We start from the raw sequence: 21,989 nt of genomic DNA, 5'->3' as shown, positions 1-21,989 counted from the left end.
ATTCCCAATCCCCTGCACTGTATCGACTGCTCTTTGTGGCTATTGATTTGCAGTTGGGTGTCAGGTTCGGAAACAGTGGGGGGTAATCAATATTTAGAGTGGAGAGACGGCATGTGGTGTCTGGCTTTTGGGACCTTCCATTCCACACTGTGATAGGAGGGAGTGGGCCAGAGTATTCCACGGCCACACTTTTAAGGTGACAAAGGAAGTCCAGGCCCAACAACACAGGAGCACCCAAATTCTTCAATACGTATAATTGGAACTTACAAAATTCCCCCCTTTTTACAGTGAAATGTACTATGCAATACCCCTGCAAGTGTGAGGCTAGAAAAGTATGATAGTCCATCGGGTACACTCTTAAGTTGTACCACAGAGCCATCACAGTTTCTATAGCTCCCCAAGGAGCCAGTGTCGACTAAGTAATCAGTCAAATGTCCATTTCTCTGCACTTCCATCGTGGAGTTATTCAATTAATGAGGTATTGCCTGATCCAGAACGAATAATGCCAATGCTCCAGAAAACCCATTGCTTCCCATGCTGATGTTGACTCTCTCATCTTGGCCCATGGGCAGACAAGATGGTGTCAACCACGAGGCATGGCAAGATGGCTGCCCTCCATCTTGATCCAACAAAGGACTAAGTGGCACTGACCTCAACATGTGGCAAGATGGCCTCCATGCCTTCACTTCTGGTGTCGGGGCCCGCCATGAGGAAAAGCAAGACTCTGGTGGTGAAAAACACAGAGACGCGGAGGCCAGTCCTTCAAGACTCAGGCACGGGTCAAGCGATGATTGGGAGTTGTACACGAGGTTGCCCTCTTTGAGTTCCCTTTAGCTTGTCAGACCTTCACCCAGTGCCTTAGCTTACTGCATCCTGCGAACATGGAGTCCTTCATGGGGCATCGGGCGCTGGTGTGCTGTGCCTGTCTACAGAAGTAGCACCCCTGGTTGCGCATGGCTGCAGCGGTTGGCGCTGGGACCGCAGAGCTCACAGGTGCCCCGATGGCCTAGTACTCTGAAAGGGCACCGCTTTCACCCGTGATGTCATCAGCTCTCAGTTGGGCCTGGTTGAGCACTTTCACCAGCTCCAGGCTGCTGGCCAAGTCTTTCTTTCCAATTCCAGCAGTTGCTGTCTCCCCTTCCTCAAATCTCACTCCTGCCATGAAGGTGTCCCGGATTTGTTCCTCCTCTCTCACCCGGGCCCTGACCACTCCGTAGTGGCATTTTCTGGTCAGGACCCACAGTTCAAGAATATAGTCGTCCATCAAATCTCCCAGATGCTGCTGACATTGAGAGAGTTGGTGCCTCGCCAGCACATCATTCAGGGGCCTCATGTAATGGGCCTTCAAGCCTTCTAAGGCCAACTCATAGGTAGCACAGTCTCTGATGACAGTGTACACATTGGGGCCATCTCGAGTTGAAGATGTCTTGTGTGACCGTCAGGTAGGACTGAAAGCATTCCTATGGGGCCTTGGGACAGAGGGTCAATCTGGAGCATGCCTGGCTTCATCAGGGCTTCCATCCCATTTTGATAGAATGCACTCAGAGATAAGTGAGGAGTACAAACATGTGTTTAACAGCTTACAATCAATGGCCAGTAGACACAATAGTCCTCAGGTGAATCTGAGGTAAGGCAGGAAAAACAGGGTTAATATTGTGGGAGGTGAGCATGGAACCAGGGGAGGAGCCAGCCATCTGAACTACACACAGCCAGTGAATTCCAATTCACTGCAGCTGAGAGACAGTAGCTATGTCTTCATGCTGCCCTTAAATACTCCTCATTGTGTTTGAATAGCTCAAACTTATCATTGTTGCTTTTAATCACCCAGCTTTCTGGCCAGGGAATTAGTTTTGCCATATTCCTCCAGATTGCTTTGAACACTAATCTTTGTCTTCCTCCCATTAAGTTCTAATCTTCAGAGGAAATTTCTGTATCCAATAAGTTGTGTGAATGTGGAATGCGCTCACACTGGGAATGGTTGGGATGAATATTATGGATGTTTCAGGATGAGGCCAGAGAACCAGAAATGGTCATGGAGAATGAAGGATTAGGCCCATAAATAAAACTGGGAGGCTGTTTGCATGGTGAAAATTTACTGGCGTGACTTGATAGGTTGGGTGAAATGGCTGCTTCTGTGTTTATTCTACATAATCTAATGACATAAAAGGAAATTTAAGATGCCAAATATCCTGATACAAATGCACTAGAACCTCCTCTCTGAAATCAAAGACATCTGATGAGTATTTCAATTGAATGTCCTCTAACTGTAATAATCGTTCACTCAAGTTATCAATCAAGTTTCTGCCATGCATGAGACAAGATCGTCCCAGGATAGATATCTGAGGTATCACTGACATTTTTTCATCTTGCTTTGTCTCATTTCCTTCCCATTACTCAATAATACATCCAGCTTTTATCTGTGATGCCTACTTGTTTCAGTTTGTGAAGTTGTCTTCAACAAGTCCTCTTTGAAATCAATGTGTTTTGTGGTTATGTCTTCAAGACTTGATTATTAATGAACATAAAAGAAAATCTGTGAAGACTTTTCAACCTTAAAGGTTGCAGTTTTTGCATATATTGCATTTTTTAAACATGCAGTTTTCTCCTTTTTTGTCATCAACAATCCAGAAATAGATGAACCAAAATCCTAGGGATAAAAACAAAAATTGATGGTATTATTTTCTCCGTTGAAATAGCATGAATGAATTAAACATTAGCCTTTCTTGTCGTCTTACTCATCTACAAAACCAACTCGACATGATAGTTTTCTGCTTTAGTCTTCATCTTGATAATCGTAATGTTGTTTAATACCCGTCCCCTACTGAAAAAACCTCATTGTCAAGACCCCTGCCCAGCAGAAAACAGCATTGTCAATACTCCTCCCCTACAGAAAGTGCCATTGTCAATATTTCCCTCTTACCCCCCCCTCCTTCCAAGCTGAATCATTGCTCATATCTGAATGTCCAGTTGTGTCTCTGTGGAATTTGACCGTGATGATTTCCTGTGTCTCCAGTTTCCTTCTCCATCCCAAAGATGTGTGGGCTGGTGGGTCAATTGTCAGGTGTCAAGTAATCCTTGTCTGCAGTTGAGTGGCAGGATCTGGAGTTACTGATGGGAAATTGGGGTGAAGTAAAATGGAATAAGTGTAGAGTGGTTGATGGTCAGAAAGGCTCAACGGGCTGAAGAACCTGTCTGTGCTGTGTGACTCTATGACTCCACTTCTAACAGTCCCTGCTGGATTAACAGTGAAGGAAGGAAGCCTGAGCAATTTCCCTTTCCAAATTCTACAGATGCTGTTGGAAATTATAATGGTCCCACCAGATTTGCTGCCGATGATGAGCGTTGAACAGCATGTGAAGTTGCTTTCAAACGCTATAGGAATAATTTAGTTTACAGTCAGATAATATAGCAAGTAAATAATTAACATGATTGTACAATCCAAACAGTGGCTTTTTGCCATCCAGATACAATGAAAACACTGTTCAACACATCAATGAATTTTTTTAGGAGCACATTAGATTTTTAGATCAAAATTACATGTTCCTAACAATGATTTGTTTTACTGAAAATTAGAATGCAGATTACACCATGGTTTCACTACTATGTGATCTCATAGTGTTTGTTAAAGCTTTAAGTGCCTTGAAGAAAAATATTTCATTCTGCAAAATATCCCCGAAATTATAAATTTATGCTGTTTAAGAGAAAATAAACCCCTTGGTAAAATAGCTCTCAGCACTGGTCATCAATTCAAGCTTTTTTTTAATTAAAAAAAACTATCCACTGGAGTAAACCAGTGGTCAATCAACATTAGTGGGGGTAAATGGAAACTGACAACTGGACCCTGTATCAGAGTAAATTGTAGAAAGGGGAGATGGCCAGAATTTGGAGCAGGTGGGAAAAGTGAATATTGGGAGTTAGGTAGGGAGCTAAAAAGAAGGACCGCAAAGGAGACACGTGATAGTGAGGACAAGAATAGTATCAGATGGAGGATGAATGTGTGGCTAAAAGGGTGGAGTAAGGGGCAGGGATATGAGTTCTTGGATCACTGAGACCTTTTTTGGGGGAGGTGGGACCTGTATTGAATGAACGGGTTGCATCTGAATCCCAGAGGGACCAGGATCCTGGCGGAGGAATTTTCTAGGGCTACTAATGGTGCTTTAAACTAGTACAGTTGGGGGAAGGGCTCCATATAAAGGAGAACAGCAAAGAGAAGGTTTGTCTGCAAACTTTGGGAGTTTGGGAGTAGAAAGACAGGTGATCAAGCAGGAAACAGATGAGTGCTATGATGGAGGGGGGATGATGATAGTAATAGAGTTGTCTGTAAAGAGAAAGTAAGATGTGGGAAATCTCTGAAATGCATTTACTTTAATGCTAGGACAAGCTGAAGGTGTGGATAGACATGGCAGTATGACATGGTGACGATTAGTGAGAAGTGGTTGCAGGAGGGATGTGACTGGCTGATAAATATTCTGGTATTTCGCTGCTTCAGGTGTGATAAAATTGGAGGGGTAAGAGGGTGTTGTGTGGCATTGCTTGTCAGGGAAAATATTACAGTGGTACTGATGCAAGATAGATTGGAGGGCTCGTCAAGGGAGGCGGTATGGGTGGAATTAAAAAATGGAAAAGGAGAGTTTACAATTATAGTGGGGAGTGAGAAATAGAAGACCAAATGTGTAAGGAAATAGCTGAGATTTGTAATAAGCACAGAGTTGTGTTAGTGGAGGATTTTAATTTTCCTAATATAGATTGGGAAACACATACTGTGAAGGGGCTGGATGGATTAGAATTTGTAAAATGTGTGCAGGATAGATTTTTTTTTTTGGAGCAATATGTTGGGGTACCCACTAGAGAAGGGGCAGTGTTGGATCTACTGTTGGGGAATGAGATAGGGCAGGTGACTGAGGTGTGTGTTGGGGAGTACTTCAGTTCCAGTGATCATGGTACCATTAGTTTCAATATAATTATGGAAAGGGATAGGTCTTGTCTGATGATGAAGGTTTGTGAGTGGGGAAAAGCCAGATTTTATGAAATGAGAAGGGATTTGCAAGGAGTGATTTGGGGTGACTTGTTTTTTTTGGTGGAAAGGAGGTAGAGAAGAATTGGAGGTAATTTAAAGGTGAGATTTTGAGGGTGCAGAATCTTTACATTCCTGTTAGGATAAAAGGCAGAGCCAAAAGTTTGAGAGAGCTGTGGTTTTCAAGGAAGATTAAAAAGTTGGTTCAAGGTAAAAGGGAGGCCTACATTAAGTCCAAGAAACAAGGTATAGAAAAATGCTTGGAAAATACATGGATTGTTAAAAAGCATCTTAAGAAAGAAATTAGGAAAGCAAAAAGAAGGTACGAGGTGGCTATAGCAAGCAGGGTGAAAGTAAATCTGAAGGGTTTTTACAAATGTGTAAATAGCAAAAGGAGAGTGAAGGATAAAATTGGTCCCTTAGATAATCAGAGCAGACAAATGTGTGTGGAGCTGCATGAGATGGGGGAGATATTGAATGAGTTCTTCTCTTCGGTATTCACGAGGGTAAAGAATATGGAATCATGTAGGATAAGAGAAGCAAATGGGTGATTGGAAAATGTAGGGATTAAGAAAGAGGGGGTGTTGGAACTTTTGAGATATATAAAAATGGATAAGTCTCTGGGTCCCAATGGGATTTTCCCTAGGACCTTGAGGAAAGTCAGGGAGGAAATAGTGGAGGCTCTGACAGTAATTTTTCAACAGTCACTAGAGGGTGGCATGCTGCCGCAAGATTAGCGTGTTGCAAACATGGTTCCTTTGTTTAAAAAGGGCAGCAGGTGTAGGCCCAGGAATTATCGGCCAGTAAGTTTGACATCGGTGGTCAGTAAACTATTGGAAAGTATTCTTAGAGATAATATGTATAAGTATCTAGAAGGCAGGGACTGATCAGGGTTCACCCAACATGGGTTTGTGTGGGCAAGGTCATGTTTGACAAATCTTATTGAATTTTTTGAGGAGGTAACTAGGAAGAGTGATGAGGTAGAGCAGTAGATGTAGTCTATATGGATTTCATTAAGGCCTTCGATAAGGTTCCACATGGAATGTTAGTAAGGAAGGCTCAGATACTAGGTATTAATGTTGAGATAGTCATATGGGTTCAATGGTGGCTAGAAGGTAGATGCCAGAGAGTCATGGTGGATAACTGTCTGTCAGGATGGAGGCCGGTGATGAGCAATGTGGCTTAGGGATCAGAGTTGGGTCCCTTACTGTTTGTCATTTACATTAATGATTTAGATAATGGAGTGGCAAATTGGTTTAGTAAATATGCAGACAATACAAAATAGGGGGAGTTGTGGATAGTGAAGATAATTTTCAGGGACTGTAGAGGATTTGGACTGCTTAGAAAAGTGGACTGAAAGATGGCAGATGGAGTTTAATAAGTGTGAAGTGCTTCATTTTGGGAAGAATAATCAAAACAGGATGTATGCAATGAAGGGGAGGACATTGAGGAATGCAGAGGAACAGAGAGATATTGGAATAACAGTTCATCATTCTTTGAAAGTGGATTTACATGTGGATAGAATGGTAAAGAAGGCTTTTGGTATGCTGGCATTTATAAATCAAAGCACAAAATATAGGAGCTGGGAGGTGATGTTGAGACTGTTCAAAGTTTTGGTGAGACCAAACTTGGAATACTGTGTGCAGTTCTGGTGCCCAAATTATAGGAAGGATATCAATAAGGTAGAGAGGGTGCAGAGAAGATTTACTAAAATGCTGCCTGGATTGCAGTATCTAGAATACAAAGAAAAATTGATTAGACTGGGTCTTCATTCATTGGAGCATAGAAGGTTGAGGGGGAATTTGATAGAGGTATTTAAAATTATGAGAGGGATAGATAGAATAGACTCTTTCCCTTAAGGGAAGGTGAGATTGGAATGAGGGGGGTCATAAGTTAAGGGTTAGGGGGCAAAAGTTTAGAAGTAATATAAGAGAGAGCTTCTTCACTCAGAGAGTGGTGGCTGAGTGGAATGACCTTCAGGAAGAGGTGTTTGCAGCAGGGTCAATTTTGTAATTTAAGAGAAGTTTGGATAAGTGCATGGAGGTAAGTGGATTGGAGGGTTATGAACAGGGAGCAGGTAGGTGGGACTAGAGGAGATCACTTAAATTGGTGTGGACTAGAGGGCCGAGATGGCCTGTTTCCGTTCTGTAATTGTTATATGGTTGTAGGAGCCAGGAGGGGATTGGTGAACCAATGAAGGAAAAACAATGGATGGGGAGGGTGAGAAATGGACTTGAGAGACAAAAGCAAGTGATTAATGGGTGCAGAGAGGCAAGACTAAAAATTAAGAGATCAGTTGGAACAAAGGTGGAGAGAGCTGTGGATGATGATAATCAAGAACAACACGAGCAATGCTGGAACCGCAGCATCAGTAGCCTTTGACAGCTATAAAATGTAACCTCCTCCTTCACCACATCTAGGGACTCTCCCAAGTGTGGCAATGATTCACGTGCATCTCCATCGATCACATCTGGTGCTTCCAATGAGGTCCTATATCGGCTATACCAAGCACAGACTTGGGCACCTTTTCACAGAGCACCTGTACTCTTTCTTCAGTGCCCATGCTGTGCTCCCAGTCAACTTCCTTATGCATTGCCACAGTGACCTGTCCACTCTTGATCTTCAATGCCATAGTGAGACCCAACACAAACTAGAGCAACAACACCTCCTATTCCGCTTCGGTAGAATAGTGCAAACATCAAATTTTCTAGTTTCGGGTCACACTCACCTCCTGTGTTTCCTTCTCCTCTTCAGATCTATTTTCAGTCCCTCTTCCCCACCTCCCCACACTCCTCCCTCATTCTTCCTGGGGCTATCTACATCCTCCTCATATTGTCTAGTTCCCCTCTCCATTGATCAGTCTTGATGAAGGGTTTGATCTGAAATATTGACAATTGCCACTTCACCACTGAGCTCCTCTGACAGATTATTTCTTTGCCTCAGATTTCAGGCATTTGCAGTCTTAGTTTCTGTAAAATTCTACATTCACATTTAATCTTTGCTGGCCAACTCACAGTTTATATTTGATTAACTTTAAGAATCAGCAAGAAATGTGATGAGATGTATCAGTTCCTCATCAGAATGATTCAATTACACATTTACATGCCAGAGTTCACTGGTGTTTCAGAGGGTAATTTACCTGTTAAGTTCCCAAGAGATTAACTCATGACAGCAGGTCAAAAATGAGCACGGAAAACTCTATTTGAATATAACTGCATCATCCCACTCCCCCCCCCCACCCCCTCCCAGCTGATTATCAGTGTTCCTCCATGTTCAATAACTCCTGGCAGAAGTGTTGAAAGGAATAACAAATGTAATTAAATGGCGGGTATGTGTGGGTCTTCAATGCCAATGTTGAAGAATGATCTGTGGCACCAACACTGAACAAGTTGGCCAGTTCTTGAAGGACATAGCAGCCAGAGTGTGTGACAGGCAGCAAGTGAGCCATATATTCGACTTCTTACTTAGCAAGCTACTTGTTGCAATGAGAGCATTGGTAGTAGTGAGTAGTAAGTACTGTTTGTAAAAACATTGTCATTTTGAGGACAGCTTCCATTGTGTTGGTAGACACGGTGGGTCTTACAGCACCACCAGTGTCTGTCACCTCATAGCCTTCACATTCTATCATTACAATTGAACAAAGGGATTAACTCTGATTCAGTGAGCAATGGAGAAGATCATGTCAGGCAGGTCCAATCATGTGCGGCTGCAGCATTGGACCACATGTGTGCCAGACAGTGAAGGTGCCATGCTGAGTGATCCTCCAACCAATGGCTCAGTCTAAAGTTTTACAATCCTATTACATTTGGACACGAATGGTGGGTGGCAATTAAAGAGGACACTCCTAAAACATGCCAAGGTCAATACACAATCATGCTGTAGAAATTCAGCAGGCCATGCAGCATCCATAGGAATTAAAAGGTAACCAATTTTTGGGACCTGGGCCTTTTGTCAGCCATCCTATGCCTGAAATGTTCATCACCCTTTGCTCCTTATGGGTGCAATATGATCTGCTGAGTTTCTCCAGCATATTTGTGTATTGCATTCTACCCCCTCTTCTGCACATTTCTGTTTAACTCCATGCACGTCAAGGTTGACAAGGAGCAATAAGTGAGTGGCAGAGTGTTCAATCAAAGTGCCAAGTTAGCTCCTCCTGAGATGCCCATCATCACAGAAACCAGGCTTCAAACCACGTGATATCAAGAAACAGCTGAAAAATGGATACAGTAAAAGTAACATATAATAAGGCATTTCCAGGCTATAATACTGAACAGCTGCTCTCCAGAAATAGCTGCACCTCCAGCCAAGCTGTACCAGTACAGTTACAATGTGGCATCAAAATGACAGTGTGGAAAATTGCCCATTTATATGCTGTCGACAAATTGCAGGACAACTCCAATCTGACAACTTGCCACCAAAATAATCTATTCTTAGTTAAAGGAAAATGATGTAATGTTGACATTGTTATCAAGCAGCATTTACTTACCAATTATCTGCTCACCACTACTGACTTTCATTTCATTAGTAGTATTCAGGTCCAAATCTCATCACAGAAGGTCGAATTTTGGACAAGTGCTGAATTCTGGACTGCAAGTTAAACCGACTGGCTTGTTGTGATCTGCTAAGTTTCACATGCTCTTTAGTGGACTGGCTTGTCTTGAGGCAACATTTTCATAAGGGTAGCTGAAGTGCCAATTGATGAAGATGATGTGGTCAAACAATAATCATGGCTTTTATTAGCAGAAACTCATGGTACAATAATGAAAGACAATAGATGCATATACAGTTATATCCAAGGGGAGTGTCCTTAACAGTAGAGATAATGCACAGCTAATGTTAGTACAGCAAGGCTCGCCAGAGGGCAGACAGGCAGCTTGGTAGACATTCACCACAGTAGCTTCAAGGAGTCCTGGATGAAATGAAATCAGTGAGTGTTCTTCAGCCAGAGGGTGGTCAATCTGTGGAATCCGTGGCCACAGATGACTGTAGATGGCAAATTATCGGGTATCTTGATTAGTGAGGGTGTTGAAGGTTGGAGAGAGAAGAAAGATGAATGGGTTAGAGAGGGAAAATGCATCAGCCATGATTGAATGACAGAGAAGACTCTATGGCCTGAATGGCCTATTTCTACACCCACACCCATGGAAAGCACTCTCAACAGTTGGACTCCTACCTTGGAAAAAGAAGAAGGTGATATTGGTGGGATATCATTCATCCAAGATCCACAGCATCTCTGCAGAGTTGTCACAGAACAATGTCCCATGTTCAACAGAATCCAGCTATTTCATCAATTGCATTCTTTTCATAAAGTCAAAAATTGGCTATTTGATGATGATTGCAAAATGTTCAATTCCATTTGCAACTCCTCGGCAAATGAAGCCATTCATTTCTGGTCAAAAGTTCAGTTGTGAACTGATAAATAGCAAGTAATATTGCTGATGTACAAATGCTGAGCCAGGGCTATCTGCAACAATAGATGATCTCATCATCTATCTGTGATATTTAATGTGGCCTCACCATCAGGTCCTGGAGGACACCATTGACCTGAAACTCAACCAGATCAGATGCAAAAATACATTGGTGCAAAACATTGGATGTCGTGCAATGAGTGCATCAGTTCCTGGCATCGCCAAGCGTTACTTCTGTTAACAAGGCACAAATCAGGACAATGGTAGAATACTCTTCTTTTGTTAGATGCACTCACCTCTAACAAGACTTAAGAAATTTGACACTATCCTGGATAAAATAATCCACTTGATGGATTTCTAATTTAACATCCAAGACCTGCATTCTCTTGAACAGTTGTGCATTGTGGCAGAAATATTTACTCTGCACAAACTACACTATGGTCAGTCCCAACAGACCCATCCATCCTATGATTTGTACACCCAAGAGGGAGAAAGCCATGGGAGCACCACCACATGCAGGTTCCCTCCAAGTCACACACCAACCTGATATAAAAACATAGCAGGATCCTTCATTGTCGCTGAGTCTAAATCAATGGTTCTCAACCTTTTTCTTTCCATTAAATATCACTTTAAGTAATCCTTCTGCCATCGGTGCTTGGTGATTAGTAAGGGATTGCTTTAAGTGGTATGTGATGGGAAGGGAAGGTTGAGAATCTCTGCTCCAGACCCAATTGTTACTGAAATATTTTGCTTGAAATAATTTGTCATTGGCCCATTTCCTTTGGAGTTATGAAGCCATGCACATAATGAGTCAATTAGGTATGATTAAAACAGTGATATTCAATTTTATTCTTTCCTCCCACATAACACCTTAAGCAATCCCTCACTAATCACAGAGCACCTATGACATAGGAAATATTTAAAATGGTATGTGAGTGGAAAAAAAAGGTTGAGAACCACTAGACTATATCATAAAACTCCTTCACAGTGGTAGTGTGGGAATACCTTCACCTTATGGACTGCAAAAGTTTAAGAAGGTGCTTCCTCACCACCTTCTCAAGGATAGTTCGAGTTGAGTGGTAAAATATTGGCTTCATTAGAGATGCTTATTTCCCAAAAATCCACTGAATAGCAAATGAATAACTCAAATAGCTTTAGATATATGGGCATCAAGTCACACAGCACAGAACTGGGCCTAAAGCTCAACATGTCCTTGCCAACCAAGTTGGCATTCTGAGCCAGTCCCACTTGTCTGCATTTGTCCAATGTCCTTCTGAGTCCTTCCTATCCATTGTAGCTGACCGAATGTTATTTGAAAGTTAAAATTGTGCCTAGTTTTCAATTCCTCTGGCAGCTCATTCCAGATATAGACCACACTGTGACTGGAAAAAGTTATGCTTCAGGACTCCCTTAATTTTCTCTGCCTTCACCTTTAACCTCTGCCCTGTAATTCTAGAATTGTCTACTTGGGGAATAATCATCTGCCTCAGGATATTTGAAGTTTAGAGGAGTAAGAGTAGGTTTACCTAATTGGTTTAGGGTTTAGATTTGTTAATAGAAAGCAGTAGGATGCTGAGCTGCTAACCTGCACCTGTTGATAAGAATATACAGTATTTGGTGCTTGCTGGAGGAGGAGGTAGCATGAAGCTTTAAAAGTTTTGATAAGAAAGTGCTGGCAGGAGATTGCCAACAAATTAATTGCCATTATCCTTTCTCTTCTGCATCACAGATATACTGTTGAAGACTTGACTTGGCTTACAAAATGTTAGTTCTCACCTCAACCTTCACCACCCTGTTGGAGAGCTCACATCTCCCTTCAGGCTCAGTACCATTTCACACCCACACACAATTCACAAACACAAAAAAGTTATCTTTTGACGAGAAATATATTCACCCATCAGTGTACAAGACCATGACAACACAGGTCCCATTTTCTCCCAAGAAAAGATGACATATGACATAAGTTTTAGAGGGCCACCTCATCATTCTGTCCTTTCTCCCAATGAGGTTGCAATGCAGAAGCATTAGTTAAGTGGGAGTTTTTTATTTTTTATTTTCTCTTAGATCCATCATCATCCAAGAAGCTCCTCAACATGAGTTGCCGATCCATTCCAGCACAAATCAGTTCCCTCTACTGTCCATCCTGCATCCAGAAAACTGTGTTTCTGCTCTTGACTCTTTGGTCTTTTATGGAAGTGGATGCCTTTCTGCCAAAGATTGAGTCATGCCTCCACACTTGATCCAACTCTTCCAGTAAATTGTTCTGACACCAAAACTCTGGAACTCTGCTGTGGAATACAGTGACATGATGCCCTGGAAGCAGTTTTTAAAAACTTAAAGTTTGTATGTGTGGCTCCCAAATTAAGAAGATCATTTGGTGTAGTGTTATAGGAGGTATCATTGCATTGCAGATCGAGCTGACTTCTTGTGAAATAGAGAAGACATTCCTGCATGCTTTGTACACTGGTTTATCCAATTTATCAGCTTATCCTGTAAGCTCTTTCGTCGCGTCTGCCAACTTTCTGAAAGTAACCCTTTGCCAAAAGGATCGCATCATTTGTACCAATAGATTTCTTCAGTAAGTAGATCCTCAAAATCACTGTCTTACATGACAGAACTCACTTTGATTAACTGGTACCTATTACACTCTTAAATTCTGTACATTATTCCTGTTGAAAGACATAAATTTGCAACACTCTTCAAAAGATCTCAAATGACTTGTTACCCGTTAAGTAGGTTTGATCTATTGGAGAAAATTCAGCAGCCAATTTTCAACGCAATGTCATTGTGGTTCGATGAACCAATTCAGTTATATTGACTGAGGGGTAAATATTGTCCAGTAAACCCAGAGGAATATAGTTTTTTTTTCCATCAGAGAAAAGATTTATGCTGTGAGATTGCACAAACTTTAGAGGATGGCCTAAATGCTGAATTGAGTTCTATTTTGAATAAACAAACAACACTGACACAAAAGGCCACTGCTGAGACAATGGCTTGATCTGCTCAATACAATAATAGCAAGTCAAATTAATATTTTGCCCTCAACATTTAAAAAGGAAGCGTTACTTTAACTTCAAGATAAAATTTAAGTTTCAACTTAATTTTACCCCATTTGATTCAATTCATTCTTCTACTATGGAGTTGTTGTACACTTTTTATTTATTCAATGTTTTGAAACTATTTTCTTTATATACACACATTATATCCACATAAAAGGAGATGAGTCAGCTACAGATTGAAAATCTGGCTGAATTAAGTACCAACAATAACCTTGCCCTCAATGTCAGCAAAACCAAGAAGCAGATTGTTTTTTTTAAATTTTTTATTTTTCACACTATAAACCATATTGACCAAAATACATAGACATTTTTCTCTTGAATATATAGTGTCATTTTCTCCCCTTTTTGCCCCCTCCCTTCCCTCCCTCCCTCTCCCCCTTCCCATTTATTCAAAGTTCAATCTATAAGATACATTAAACCCGTTAAACAATGTCGTCACTTAATAAAAATAAACAAGAAATTTTTGTCCTTTACTTTTATATACTGAGTCAGTTCATTTCGTTGTCTTCTCCTTCTGTCATTTTAGGTGGTAGAGGTCCATGGTAGGATTTCTCTATTGTGTTTCATGCATGGTTCCCATATTTGTTCGAATATTGTGATGTTATTTCTTAAATTATATGTTTTTTTTTCTAATGGAATACATTTATTTATTTCTATGTACCATTGTTGTATTCTCAAGTTGTCTTCTAATTTCCAGGTTGACATAATACACTTTTTTGCTACAGCTAGGGCTATCATAATAAATCTTTTTTGTGCTCCATCCAAATCGAGTCCAAATTCTTTATTTCTTATATTACTTAGAAGGAAGATCTCTGGGTTGACTTCACAACAAGGAAAGCCATAGGTTGTAGTGATACACTACTGGCCTACTGCAGGGGGCAACCTCTGTACCTGCAGAAGAGCATGGGGACCTGAATGGACCAAGCCCCGGGATATAAGACTGAGCCGGCCCTTCGAAGACACTCTCAGAGCTCACAGCAGCACAATCTCACAGCTGGCTCTGCGGAATTTTATGTTGAATAAAGCCTGTTGTATAGCCTTTTGGTTTTGTGTGTTTCCTTCTGACCGACAGCGCACCACATAGGTATACAATCCAGCGATCATTGCAGGATCAGAGGTGAAGAGGGTGAGCAAATTTAAGTTCTTGGGAGTCACCATCTCTGGACCCAACAGATTAATGGCATTGTGAAGAAAGCACGTCAGCACCTCCACTTCCTCAGGAGTTTGTGGAGGTTTGATAAGACATCGGAAACCCTGGCAAATTTCTACAGATGTCTGGTGGAAAGTGTGCTGACTGGCTGCATCATGGTCTGGTGTGGGAACACTAATAGCCCTGAGTGTAAAGCCCTGCAAAAGGTAGTAGGCACAGCCCAGGATATCACAGGAAAAACATCCCCACCATCAAGAAGATCTCTAAGGAATGCTGCTATAAGAGGGCAGCAGCAATCATCAAGGATCCACACCACCCAGCACACACTCTATTCTCTCTGCTGCCATCAGGGAAGAGGTATAGGTGCCACAAGACTCACACCAGCAGGTTCAGGAACAGCTGCTACCCCTCCACCATCAGACTCTTCAATGACAAACTCAATCAGGGATTCATGGAAGGACTCTGACTTTTCACCTCATTGATTTTATTTATTCCTTCTGTATTGCACATTCGCTATCCATTTACAGTTCTTTATTTGTTTACATGTTTTTTTCAATACCAATAACTTGTAATTCTGCCTCAATGTAGGGAAAAATGATCTCAAGGTTGTATGTGACGTCATGTAGGTACTCTAATAATAAATCTGAAATTTGGACAAACTCCAAGTGATTCAATTTCTTCAAGCACCATTTTAAGTACATGCTTATTGATTCAACTAATTTGTTTTCTCCTTCTGAGGCAGTGGATTTATCGTTTTTTTTTTCAGCAGTGGCCAGTAAGATTGTTGAAACCAGACTCAGTGATGTTCTGGGAACAATCTGATGGAGACAGTTGTGGGAGTTTTTTGTGAGGTAGTACACTCTCTCCACTGCACATGCTGTGCCTCTGCATACTCCAAGTTGCAGGTTTTCAAAATCATCTCAAATGTTCCTTCTTTATCTGGTCCTGGGCCATAGATTTCCAGGTGCTGTACCTGGCCTCGCCAGGCAATTTTGAACACATTCTGAAATATTTTCCTCCATCTGCTTGGTTATCTCTCTAGCAACAGAGTGCTACCACCAGGATGAGATGGAGACAGAGTGTGTAGCATCTGGGCAATGTTGCATCTTGCGAATATAGTTGCATCTTTAGTGGCAGTACAAACAGTTCTTCAAGCAGGTCTCACAGCTGGAAACCATCCTGTCAATGTCAGGATTTATCTCTGATCTATAAACGGCAGTTCTAGCCCTCCTCTTGAAATTTTCAAATCCAAGGTGCCCCTCATACACCCTTTTTCAGCATCTCTTGTCACAGTGATTGAGGAATGACAATTCTGCTCTTTCTAAGTGGAAGTCCATTGACAACTCAGCTCTGATGTTGTAGTATGGCTGACTTTCACCTCTTGGCCATCCTTCATTCAGATTCTCAATGACCCTCTGTAGAATTGTGCCATTTTCTGTTTTTGCTGCGATTCACTTGAATTTCATGTCAGATACGGGAAGAGGTCCAGTGATCAGATTCACATGGAGATTCACATCTGTCTCTGTGAAAGTCTCATTGTATGTTTTCCCATGCGTCTGCATGTGTATGTTCTGTCCTTATTGTTGTTTGCTTAGTTAATAAATTTAGTTGTTTTAAAAAGAACCCGTTTTCTTTATTGTAATAGAAGAAATATCACAAGCTCTTTCCCAGACAGCATTTGAGGCAGAGTATCTGTTTTCACATTCTCATGTCAAGCTTGAGAGTGACATGGCCTGATCTTTGGAGCCAACAGAGTTGTTCATTTAGGTCTTTTTAGTAAAAGCTGTGGGTTAACATTTCTTGGGTTGTTAGGCAGAAACATTTCCGCAAGTTTATTATTTAATCAATCTCAAGTTGCAGCTGAGATTTCATTCTAAAATCTTCCTGATGAAAACTAAACCATCATTTGCACTCCAGGCATTCCCTTGAAAGCCATGAGCACAAGTATGTGTGGAACCAGTCACTGAATAAACTGTAAATTAGACTTGACTTAGCCTGTTTCATCTTCAAGATGATTTGTGCAATGCGCGACTGGAGGAGTGAGTCGAAAATGGAGCAAGATGCTTTACAAAGCAATTGAAAACTGAGCAAACCCTCATGAAAAGAAATCTAACAGAGTTTGTCAAAGAAAGATGATTAAATTAAGAAAGAGGTGGAAAAAAAGATAGTTTTAGAAAATCAATTTTTGATGCTTCCCATAACAATTAAGAATTGAATAACTGAACTCTGAGTTAATATTTAGTGTGAGGCAGTTGACTGAGTGTGTCAAATCTGTCATTTTATTAGAAGTGTTGTGACAGAGTATATAGATATGTTTTGGGGAGATAAATTGGGAAAGGTTTGTTAGAGTAGGTCACATACAAACATTTTAAAACAGATCTAATTTAAAGCAAAAGTTGCTTTTAATTATCTTTAAACATGAGAGAGAGAGAGAGAGAGAGAGAGAGAGAGAGAGAGACACGCAGAGATCACTTCTACGGTGTTACAGCCAGCAACAGCTTCTGAAACTGGAACAGGACAAGCTGACAAGCTTGTAGAAAACCCTATTCTGCCTGGTCACAGCTCTTATGGTTCATGAAAGAGGAGAGGACTGACTATATAATGTTTCACTTGAAATAAGAGAAACAAAAAAGAATTCTGTGTTAACCTGAAATAAAGAGGTTATCATCTGGAGAACCCTGAAGGGGCAAGTTTCATCAGCAAGGCACTGAAATGACTGATGGAGGTATGTCAGTTGTGGATGTCCTGGAACAACAAATCTCTCTCTGAAAATCAACAAGAACCTTCCTGAGCGATAACCATTTACCTTTCAAGCACCAAAGCCTAGTGAACTTTATAAATGTTAAATTCTGTGCTCAGTATAAGAATTGCCTGTAACCAGTGAACATAGAGGAAAGAGAAATGAGATTGGACTGTGAACCAAAGAACTTTTCTGAACTTACAAATATATTACATCCACGTATGTTTAGAATTAGAAGGGGATTAGGTTAGTTAAGTCAATAGTGATAAGTTAAAGTGTGATTCTGTTTTCATGTTTAAAGATAATTAAAAGCAACTTCTGCTTTAAGTAACCATTTGTCTTGGTGAATATCTATTGCTGCTGAGATTTGGGGTTCTCTGGGCTTGTAATATTTTGTTTAGACATGGATTGACTCAATACAAGTTTCAGAGAAGTCTTCCCTGGAAGCCTGTCATACCCAATGATCTTGACTAAGCACCCAGATAAAAGGATGCTGATTTTAGAGAGGAGAAAAGAGAAGTGATACATATTTAGATGGTGGCTTCTCCATTTTTATCTCATCATGCATCTGGTCTCAATCCTCTCCCCTGCCACACACAATCCCATCTCCCTGGTACCCAGGCAGTTCTTATATAACTGTGGGTTTTATCAGCCTCGTTGATACTTTGACAGCAATTTTGGGGCCTTTATCAGTTATGCCATGGATGTATTGGAGTGGATATTTAATATATATTTTTGATGAAAAGCAACTCAAGTGTGAATGGCTCGTTCAGCTGCAGCACTAAATAAATTGGAATAGTCTTTTTCATCCTCACAGTTTTAAGTTAGATAAGCTAACCATTACAATCTGAAGTAATTGCCATCACAGCAATTTTATTTTTGGTGTGCCCATTAAATTAATATTTATCTCAGCTATAACCATTAAGTGAATCCTTATTCTTCCCAAATATTGCTGTGAACTATGCTATTCACTATGCTATTGGAAAATTGCCAATGAATCAAAGCTTAAGCCATCTTGGTGGCTTGTCAGAAGCACCAGCCATGGCCACAACAGAAGACAATAATGATCTGATGATCCTTTGCATCTTTGTGGCTGATTTCATTTTGTTCTCTTATGAATAATATCAGATTTCAATCAGTGAAGCACTTTTGTAAGTGTCCATGGTGTAATTGGTGTTTGCAGAATTTGAACTGGAACAGCCTCTCTTCTTTCAATATTATCGGATATAATGTCTCTGTAGTGGCTCGCACACAGAGACACAGACTGGCACACAAAATGACCGATGAACGCAGTGATCATGTGAACCTGGGAGGGAGTGACCCTGGCCATCGTCCCAAGTGACTTCCCACATGGTGGGAAGATGGGGAACTGTGGTGGGAATATCGGCCAATCCCAGGCCGGCACTCCGATGACGCGTGGCCCTGATGTCAGTGCCTGGAGCCTATATAAACGTGCCAGCCAATGCAATAAGTAAGTCTCATCTTCAAGGCTTTGGTGTGTGTGTTCTTCTCCACACCTGCGTAGCACAAACGCTACATTGGTGGCTTCGACAGGCCCAACTGACAATTGGACCCAAAGATGATGGATCAGGCGGAGCCAGCGACTATTCACGCAGTCTCACTCAGGCTTCCAGTGTTTTGGTGTCACAAACATGTGTAGTTCGAGCAGGCTGAGGCTCAATTCCAGCTTTGACATGTCATCACCGATGACTCCCGCTAATTGTACAATGTGAGCGCAGATGATCAAAACACAACGGCAAGGGTTGTAGATTTTCTATGGCAAATATGCGGCCCTCAGAGAGCTGTTAACCCACACTTTTGTGCTCTCCCAATGTGAGTGCGCCACCTGATTGCTGAATATAGATGGATTGATGGACAGAGCCTTGTCCGCCCTAATGAACGAGATGCTAACTTTGACTGAGGGCCACAAGCCTTGCCTGCACTTCAAGCAGATCTTCTGGAACAACTGCCTGAGGATATCCAACTCTTGCTCAAGGACGAGGAATTCAACAACCCCCACCCCACCCCACCCCGAGGGTTGCTGCCCTGGTGGACATGATCTGGAGAGTGAAGAAGGATACCATCACCATTGTAAACTACATCAGCAAGCCCCACGACCAAGAACAGTGAAGAGGCATTTAATACCCTAGGACAATTCTGTAACGATCATCCGTGATGGGGTGCAAATGCCCGTCGATGTCGGCTACCCTGCAGGTTTCAGGGAAACGCCCTGGCCAACTGTCATTGATGGCTACGGTGAATGGCCTACATGATAGCTTCCTCTACATTTGGGACTCCTTGTCAGGCAGGCATTTCCTGGTTGACATCGGTGCTGAGATAAGTGTCCTGCCCTCCACAGGCCTCACCACCCACAACGGCAAGCAGGGCCCAGCTCTGAGAGCATCTAACAGCTCCTCCATTTGACATTTGGTACATGCACCATCCTCCTTCATTTTCGATCCATGCCAGGGGACACTAGCTCCCTCCATAAAAGCTCAGCTTAATGAAGGAGGAGTTCAAGAAAATGGAGGACCTCGAGATTGTGCAGCGCACCAACAGTCTCTGGGCCTCCTCCCTCCACATTGTGGCAAAAACAGTGGCGGTGGGGTGGGGAGGTGGAGGCCATGTGGTGACTACAGTCACCATGTCTGACAGATATAATTTCCCCCACATCCAAGACATTACCCCCATCCTGCACGGGGCATGGGTGTTTTCCAAGGTGGACCTCATCTGTTGGTACCACCAAATTCCAGTTCACCCTCACGACGTCCCCAAGATCATGATTATAACCCCCTTTGATTTGTTCAAATTCCTACACATGTCCTTCACTCTGAAAAACGTACCACAAACTTTCCAGTGGCTGATGGATGCAGTGGGCCGGAACCTCCCATTTGTGTTCATCTATTTAGATGATATCCTCATCACTAACTGTAGCCACAAAGTCCATGCCGCCCACCTGAGACAACTGTGCACCCGGTTGAGTCAGTTCGGGCTGATAATTAACCCCATGAAGGGCTAATTCGGCCTGGACATTATTGGCTACCTGGAGCACAGAATAAATAAACATGAGACAACACCCCTCCTTGAAAAGGTGAAGGCAGTCCGGCACTTTGTCAAGATCCGAACAGTAAAAGGGCTGAAGGAATTTGCTGGTTTGATAAACTTTTACCACAGATTCACAACAGCAGCAGCCTGTATCATGCACCCCCTCTTCACGCTGATGGTGGAAAGTCAAAGGACATTACCTGGGACGATGTTCCAGAATGCCAAAGACGCGCTGGCCATCTCCAGCCTCCTTGTACACCCCAGACCAGAGACACCTACCACTTTGACAGTCGATGCCTCCAAGCACAGTGGTAGGAGGTATGCTGGAACAAGTAACTGAGGGACAGTGGCAACCCTGACCTTTTCCAGCAGGCAGTTCCACCCCTCAGAGCTTAAGTACAGCACTTTTGACAGGGTGCTATTAGTGGTGTACCTGGCAGTAAGACATTTCCGTAACTTTTTGGAAGGCTGGCAATTCAAGGTCTTCACTGATCACAACCCGCTGACCTTTGCCTTCCATAAGGTATCAAACTCATGGTTGGCCCGACAACAGAGACACTTGCCCAACATGTCTGAATTTACCACAGACATACGGTATATCGTGGGGAAAAGCAATGTGGTAGCTGACGCTCTGTCACACTCCACGATCGAGTCGGTCCATGCCCTGTCCCAAGGGTTGACAACATGGCCCTTGCCAAAGTGCAGCAGCTACTACTAGTTTCCCATGGTGAGATACCTGCTGACCATGGTTGACTGCTCCATGAGGTGGCTTGAGGCAGTCCTGCTGACTGATCCCACCACAGAAACCTGTGCCAGGGTATTCATCAATATGAGAGTGTCCAGTTTTGGGGTCCCAGAGCACCTAACCTCAGACGGAGTGGGAAATGACACATTTTATCTCTGGACTCTGAACAGCACTGGTTAACTTCATTAACAGCTCCACCACACCATGGCATACCACCCTCAGGCCAGTGGGTTGGTGGTGGGTTTTCACAGGCACGAGAAAGCAGACTTGCTGGTCTGGCTCAAGAGTCCCAACTGGTGGATGAACTGTTTTGGGTCCTACTGGGGATTCGCACCACACCAAAGGAAGACTTCAATACCTCAGTGGCAGAGGTAGTCTACGGTGCACCCTTAATCATTCCGGGGGAGTTCCTGGACCCCAACAAATTCCCAAAAAACCCCACAACCACTCTTGAGAACTTCTGGCAAAAACTGGGGCCCCTGATTCCTCAACAACCCTCATCACATTGCCAGCCCAAACATAACATTCCCAAGGACTTAAAGATTTGTCAGAATGTGTTCACCCCTACAACAACTCTACAAGGTTATCAGGGACAACAGCTCCACTCTTGTCCTCGTAAGGAGGAGACCTTTACCATTGGCTGCCTGAAGCCAACATATCTGGACTGTGACCAACCGTTCTCCACTCCTCCCCAATGAAACAAGAGCAAACTGCCCAAGTGAATGGAGAATGGCCCGATTCCCAGTTCTGGGGGGGAGTTATGTAGCGGCTCGCGCATGGAGACACACAAGCTGGCCCACAAGATGGCTGATGTAAGTAGCAACCGCT

General features: G+C 42.5%; 1 protein-coding gene across 10 annotated transcripts in view; it reads left to right on the top strand.

Moving 5' to 3' along the window:
• The window catches only part of astn1 (astrotactin 1), a 2,519,376-nt gene that overhangs the window by 946,770 nt on the left and 1,550,617 nt on the right, over positions 1-21,989 (top strand). The gene's annotated exons all lie outside the window — the stretch shown is intronic.

Source organism: Narcine bancroftii, chromosome 5 (assembly GCF_036971445.1).
Source record: "Narcine bancroftii isolate sNarBan1 chromosome 5, sNarBan1.hap1, whole genome shotgun sequence".
NCBI classification, from domain to species: domain Eukaryota; kingdom Metazoa; phylum Chordata; class Chondrichthyes; order Torpediniformes; family Narcinidae; genus Narcine; species Narcine bancroftii.
This window is presented reverse-complemented; position numbering and strand designations above follow the sequence as displayed.